Raw genomic sequence first — 6,688 nt, forward strand, 5'->3', positions numbered from 1 at the left:
GTTTTAATCTCATGTGTGTGGCACATGACTCATTTTGATGGAAGTTTTAACATAGTTGACAAAAAGGAGCATAGCTACATGTAGGGGTGGGTTCAAAAAACCGAAAACCGAAAAAAACCGAAAACCAAACCGAACCGAAACCGAAAAAAATCGAACCGAAAAAAAAACCGAACCGAAAGGGTAAAACCGGACCGAACCGAATATGGTTCAGTTCCGTTCGGTTTATGAGGTTTGAAAACCGGACCGGACCGGACCGAACCGAAATAAATTAATAATTTTTTTTATCTTCAACGGCGTCATTTTAGGCTAGCTCTCACACTACACTATCGTCTTTACCTCAGTGTTCAGTTGTTCAGAGAGAAACCCTAAACACTCCGCCGGCCTTCCCTTTCCCTTATCCTCCTCTGCAGCAGCAGCACTCTCACTCTGGACCATCTCCGTCCCAGCTCCGCAGCTCTTCCGATTCGTCTTCTTCCTTCCCTGTGACCTGATGCAGTGCTGCGACCTGCCTCACACATCGACGCCGTCTTACTCTCTCTCAGTCTCTCACCCCCGTGACCTGCTGTGATCAGTAACCCGCGCGCGACCCACGACTTCCTCTCGCCGTTTCTAGTCTCCAGTCTTGACCCACAAATTCCCTCATTTGCAAGGTTAGTCTCTCACCCAGTCACCCTGCTGTGTGCAGATTTTTTTTTCTCGATTTCATTGGTTATCTCATTCAGGTCATTGCCACAGATCCGTTAGAAAATGTTGACAAAGAAAAGATAGATATATTGATGTATTGCACTGGAGGTATCCGTTGTGATGTATATTCCACAATCCTAAGGTAACCCTCCATCTGTTGCGATGTATATTGATGATTGTATTGCATTATTAATGGGAAAATCTGTGATGGAACGGATTGTGTTGTGATGTTGGAAGCAATTCTTTATCTTTCTTCTCTCGCCCTTCTTATTTTGGTCCTGTACTCTGTAGACATTTCTATTGGGTGCTATATTGCTATAACCATTGTTTTAATTTTGGTTTATAAACATTATTCTGACATTTGTAATTTTGGTTATAAACATTGGTTTTACTCCCTGACATGAGACACACTGACATAGCAGATGTTTATATGCATAATCCTGCATCAACATTTTTGCCTTTTCTGCATTTTCTGCATAATCCTGCCTTTTCTGCATAATCCTTCATGAAATTCAGGGGTAGTTATTTCGTTTGGTGTTCTATCGATCTACCTTGGCTTTACTCCCATAGCACTCTGCCACTCTATGTACTTTAATTTTGTTTCCTTTGGGTTGTGCTTTAATTTTGTTTGGCTTGGCTTCAGTTTGTTGTATTGCATAATTTTAGTTTACTATCTACAATTAGAGTTAGTGAGATTACTCTCGGTTTCAATATCTAATTGGGGTTTTTTTGGTAATCAAATTTTCAGAGCTTCATTCTTTCCTGTATCTAATTGGGTTTCTTTACAGGTACTCTTTGTTTCTTTGTAGAGATAAGACTATCATTTCAAGCTTTGCAAATTTTGTGGTGATACTATTCGGTAGGTTCTTACAAATTTTATTTTTGATCTGTATTTTTCTTTCCCCAAAAGATGGTTCAATTACAGAAGTTGTGTATATAACTGTCAATGTGGCTTTCGAAAAGAAAAAGGCTACATTTTTTAGCATATATAGAACAAAGTGTTAGTTTTGTCTGTTTTATCAAAACGTATGTTGAGGGAAATGTATGATTCGTATTTGACACGAGTTTCATTATTAAGATCACTTTCATATGTTACTTAACTGTTATACTAATTTTTCTCATGTATCTTTCACCAAAATTTTTATATGGGAACGAATTATCATGATTGATCAAGTTATTATTACTAAATATGTGGGCTCTAAATTAGTTACCTAACAAATTCATTGGCTCCAGCTCCACCATTACAATTAGTTACCTACTGATAGTCTGATAGCATCACAGTCCTCTCTTCAGAGGATTGACAAATTTGTGATTTACCTTCTATTGAAAATAAAGTGATTAATTGGCTTTGAAAAATCATACAATGCAGATTATTGGGGGCTCAAGAACAGTTAAATTTTCAGTAATAATTAATAGGAGGTCATGTCGGAGATTTCAAACTATTAGAGGCATAGACAGGGAACTGTTTTCCCATTTTTTCCTTCACTTTAGTTTCATGTTTTGAATAGATTTTCTTGGGAGAGACAGAGGGTGAATGGGCTTTCTAAGTATCCTATTTTGGCACAAGTTGCAAAAGAGATTTTAGCTATTCCCGTATCAACCATTGCTTCAGAATCCTCCTTTAGCACAAGTGGACGAATAATTGATCCATATCGTAGTTCTTTGAGTCCAAAAATGGTGGAAGCTTTGATTTGTACACAAAATTGGCTTAGGTCAATTCATGTATCATTACATCATGAGCCAACCATTGAGGAGATTGAATTTTGTGAAGAAGTTGAGAAATGTAATTTTACTTATTCCATTTGGTTTTGTTAGAACTTAGACTATTTTAATTACATGCTTGCTTTACATCATGTTGACATGTTTCATTTTTTATTTGTATGTAGAAATGGCAAGTGCAAACTCAAACAAAGGTGCTATGTTGCCGCCTAGGCCGCCTAAGCATTGAGCTTGAGGACTTGGAAGATTTTATTTGGTTCGGTTTCGGTTTTGAGAAAAAACCGAACCGATTAGAACCGAACCCAGCCCTAGCTGCATGTTGTGATGAGTTAAAGGACCAATGGTCACGAATTTTTAGTTAAGAAACCATTACTCCAATTGGGTTAAAGTTAAGAAACTATTGCTATGTTTTCCTCTTGATATTAATATTGTTTGATAATTTAACTAGGAATTACTTGGTAATATTTAGTTGTGAAGCTCGTAGATATAAATTGTTTATAACTCACATGTGTAAATTTGTATTATTTTCTTGTACCCTTTGATGTGGGATTTTATTCTTCAAACACAACTCCTCCCAAGATCACATGAGAAACTAATTCTCACACCAGAAATTAGACAATACGTTAGGTCAGAGTTAACACATCTTTCCAAGAGCCTGACCATTGCCTCATTAGTCAACATTTCTTTTCGAAAACAGTCATTCATTCAATATTCTTCAGCTGACGTGTTGGAAGAATAGCATACAATGATATTGTAGTGAACTTTTTAAGCTCATCATGGTCTACCACAAAACTCACCTATATTGTCTCAACTTAAGCATTTATTATTAAGCATGGAGTTTTATCTTAAAATGTCTTAATAGTTTTAGTGGTGAACCTCCCACATATAAATTGTTTATTATTTAAGGAAAACTAATAAAAATGACTTGAAAACTTTGAGTTTTAACCAAAATGACAAAAATATGTTGTAAGTGAAAATATTAGGAGTGACTTTTTAGATTAAAAATGTCCTTAGCGTTAAAAGTAAATGGTATCAGAAGTGTTTCATTAAAACTCCCTATTATTTATTATATCTACAGTGTTAGACTATTCTCCAACATGCATATCAAATATTAATTTTACTTTATAAACCAAACGTAGTAAAATTTAGCCCAAAGTTTTTATCTTTCTTTTTCTTTTTTCTTTTTTTTTTTGTCAAGCAACAGTGAAGCAAAACTAAATTGTTTAGTGTGACAGTGAAAATGAGATAATACTTGCATCCTCCTATGTGGGATGCATATTCTCTCATTTGCAATTACCGTTTTTTGACCGAATAAAATAAATGATCAAAACGGTTGAATTTATTAATCTTCATTTTAAAATCACTTTTACAAAAAAATCATTTCAATCAGAAATCATTAAGTCATTCAAAATGTATACACATTTTCTAACACTAACACCAAAAGAATCCTCCAGAAAATGAATTAATGAATAATATGTTGTTCCTTAATTGACAAGAAAGTGATTTTTCACGCACCACTTTCTTCCTACACGCTTTTATTTATTATGACTTTCTAACTGAATAAATTAAAAAAAAGAAAAAAAAAACATATAGAAAAAAAGGAAAGTGTAGCAATGGTCCCTCAACTTTAACTCAATTGGAGTAATGGTCCTTCAACTAAAAGTTCATGACCATTAGTCCCTTAATTCATCAAAACGTGCAGCTATGATCATTTTCGTCAACTCCGTTAGAACTTTCGTTAAAATGAGACGTGCAAATGCTTTTTTGTTTTTTTTGTTTTTTGTTTTTTTTTTTTTTTTTAACATGACTTATTTTGATGGAAATCTAATGGAATTGACGAAAATGACTCTATAGCTGCACGTTTTAATGAGTCAAGGGACCAATGATCATGAATTTTTAGTTGATGGACCATTGCTCTAATTGAGTTAAATTTAAAGGACTATTGCTACAATTCTCTCTTAAGAAAATACAAGCAATAATGCGCATACCAAAAATGTGGTATGGAAATCATTTTCGATTAGTATACCCTTTTTTTTTTTTCTTTGGTAAATTAGATATAACCTTCAAGACAAGTCACTTTTAAACAAACGATATTATTTACATAGTAAAAAAGTAGGCTAAACCTCATTGATTCTCTCTCCCTAATGGCTACACATCTAAAAGCGAAATTAAAGACAAAATAAATTGATTTTTTTTTATATGTTTAGAATATTATAGTATCAGCTGAAATTTTATTGGCCAATGCAAATTGCAATTGCTATTTTGCTAGTAAAAGGTTGAACTTGCATTTCGTCTAATATCTTTGTGATAGGCTGTTGATGCATATTAAGTTTGAAATTCTCAATTTTCTAAATTATTATACTTTTTATTTTTTAAATTATTGTAATCGTTTTAAATCCTCTTATGCTTTTTAATAATAATAATATTAAAAAAATGTTTCAACTTGGTGGGAAGGAAACTAATCTTTTGTAACCAAAAAAAAAAAAGAAAAAAGAAAGAAAGAAACCAATTCTCTGAGTCTCGGTCTCTGTGAGCAGTCCTTGTTCCCCAATCCAAAGACCAAAAGCAGAGAGATTTACAAGCGCTGCCAAACACATCCTAAATGGGGAAAAATTTTTAGGAGTGCCGGGTACACCAAAAATTTTTGGTGTACCCTCACTCATAAAAATTTGATTTTATTTTTTTATTGAAAAATAAGTGAGGTAGGGTCCACCATTATGAGTGAGGGTACACCAAAAATTTTTGGTGTACCCGGCACTCTGAAAAATTCCTCCTAAATGGGAGACTTACAGAGAATAAACCAACCGACATGCATGCTTTATCGTCCATCCCCCCGTCCCATCCCATCCATTGAGATTTGAGATTATACATATATTAGGCAGGCATAGAGGCTTCTATATGCGTTTTACCTTCACGTGATGTTTTAATCTACTAAATCAATGATATATTGTATTGAAAAAAAATTACACATATTATTACTTTAGTAGCTTAGAAAGCTTTGAGCCCTTGCCCTCAAGGACTTTAGTTATTCATAAGTTTTGAAATAAAGATACAATTTTATGTGTTAAATTTCTTAATTAACATTATTTTAATGCAATGAGATATTATAATGACTCAAAAAGAAAGTGTAGGAAATTACTCTTTAGGTCACAGAAATTGTTAAAACATTAATAATAGTATAAAGAAAGAGGAAAAAACAGAGATTTATGAGTTTGTGTACGCAAGTGAAATGAATGGGAAGCCAAATGACAGCTCACAAAGCTGCTAAAAAGCATTAATAAAAGTGCTTGTTTATTTTTTCGGCTGTGGAAAGCTGAAAATGCGGAAAATGATATTCTCTAGATTCCTTTCACCTAATTATACCTATTAAATAATTTGAACTTTTAAAATTTAATTCAACAATTAAAATTATTATAACTTTTAGAATGGATTCCTGTTTGTAGCTATTGGATCAAATTTCAAGAATCATGATTATTTGATAAGGAGGATTATGTAGAAAGGATCCGGAGATGATCCCTCTCCTGAAAATACAGACTGTCCACTGTTTGGTTGGTTCTTGTTCCACACAGAATAAAAGCAAGCATTGGCTTTAAAGGAAGCGGAAAGGAATTTTCGTTCATTTTATAAAAATAGGGATTAGATGTTAAGTTCATGCCACATCGAATTTTAATGATTTAAATTGTTTATTTTTTAAGTCACACCTCATAAACCATTCTTGTAAAATATTAGTCAAATCAAAATATTCGAAATATCTAATTGAATTCACAAAAATTGACCAACACTTTATTTTCTAAAACATATTAAAATTTTATCGTTATAATTAAATGGGCAAACAATTTTAAATTGAATTGAATTTTTGTAAAAATAATCTACGAATCGAAACTTAACAAATAAACATTTTGAATCATTGAAGTTTAATGTGTAATAATAAGTGTTAAAACTAATTCTTTTTTTTATTTTTAAATGAAAATCCCTTCCAATTGAGCTTTAAATATCTTTGCTTAGAGAATCCAATTGAGTAAAATCCCCTTTGACAAAAAGGTAAAAAATAGGGGAGAGGGAGGCTTTACTTCATCAAAAGAGGCACAAAAGAAAGAAAGGGTTCATATAAAAAGGCAAATTACAGCATAAGTAAAGCTCTAAAAGCTCATTTCTCAATTTCTCCCTCCACATCCAAATTCTAAACCTTGTGTGGAGAGAATTTGTCAATGTCTATATTTCCTCCACGTCTCTCTCTCTATCTCTACCTTCTTCTGAAAACCTATGCGGTTAGGAGAACAAAAAA

General features: G+C 33.0%; 1 long non-coding RNA gene across 1 annotated transcript; it reads left to right on the forward strand.

Annotated features, from left to right (window-relative positions):
- The first annotated feature begins 326 nt into the window (after positions 1-326).
- LOC148692399 (uncharacterized) lies at positions 327-1,784 on the forward strand. The gene is made up of 3 exons (XR_015954353.1): positions 327-650; positions 736-826; positions 1,473-1,784. It is a non-coding gene; the product is annotated as an uncharacterized LOC148692399 (long non-coding RNA).
- The last annotated feature ends 4,904 nt before the right edge of the window (positions 1,785-6,688 follow it).

The sequence above is a fragment of the Pyrus communis genome, chromosome 12 (assembly GCF_041283825.1).
Source record: "Pyrus communis isolate YQ-2024b chromosome 12, ASM4128382v1, whole genome shotgun sequence".
NCBI classification, from domain to species: Eukaryota; Viridiplantae; Streptophyta; class Magnoliopsida; order Rosales; family Rosaceae; genus Pyrus; species Pyrus communis.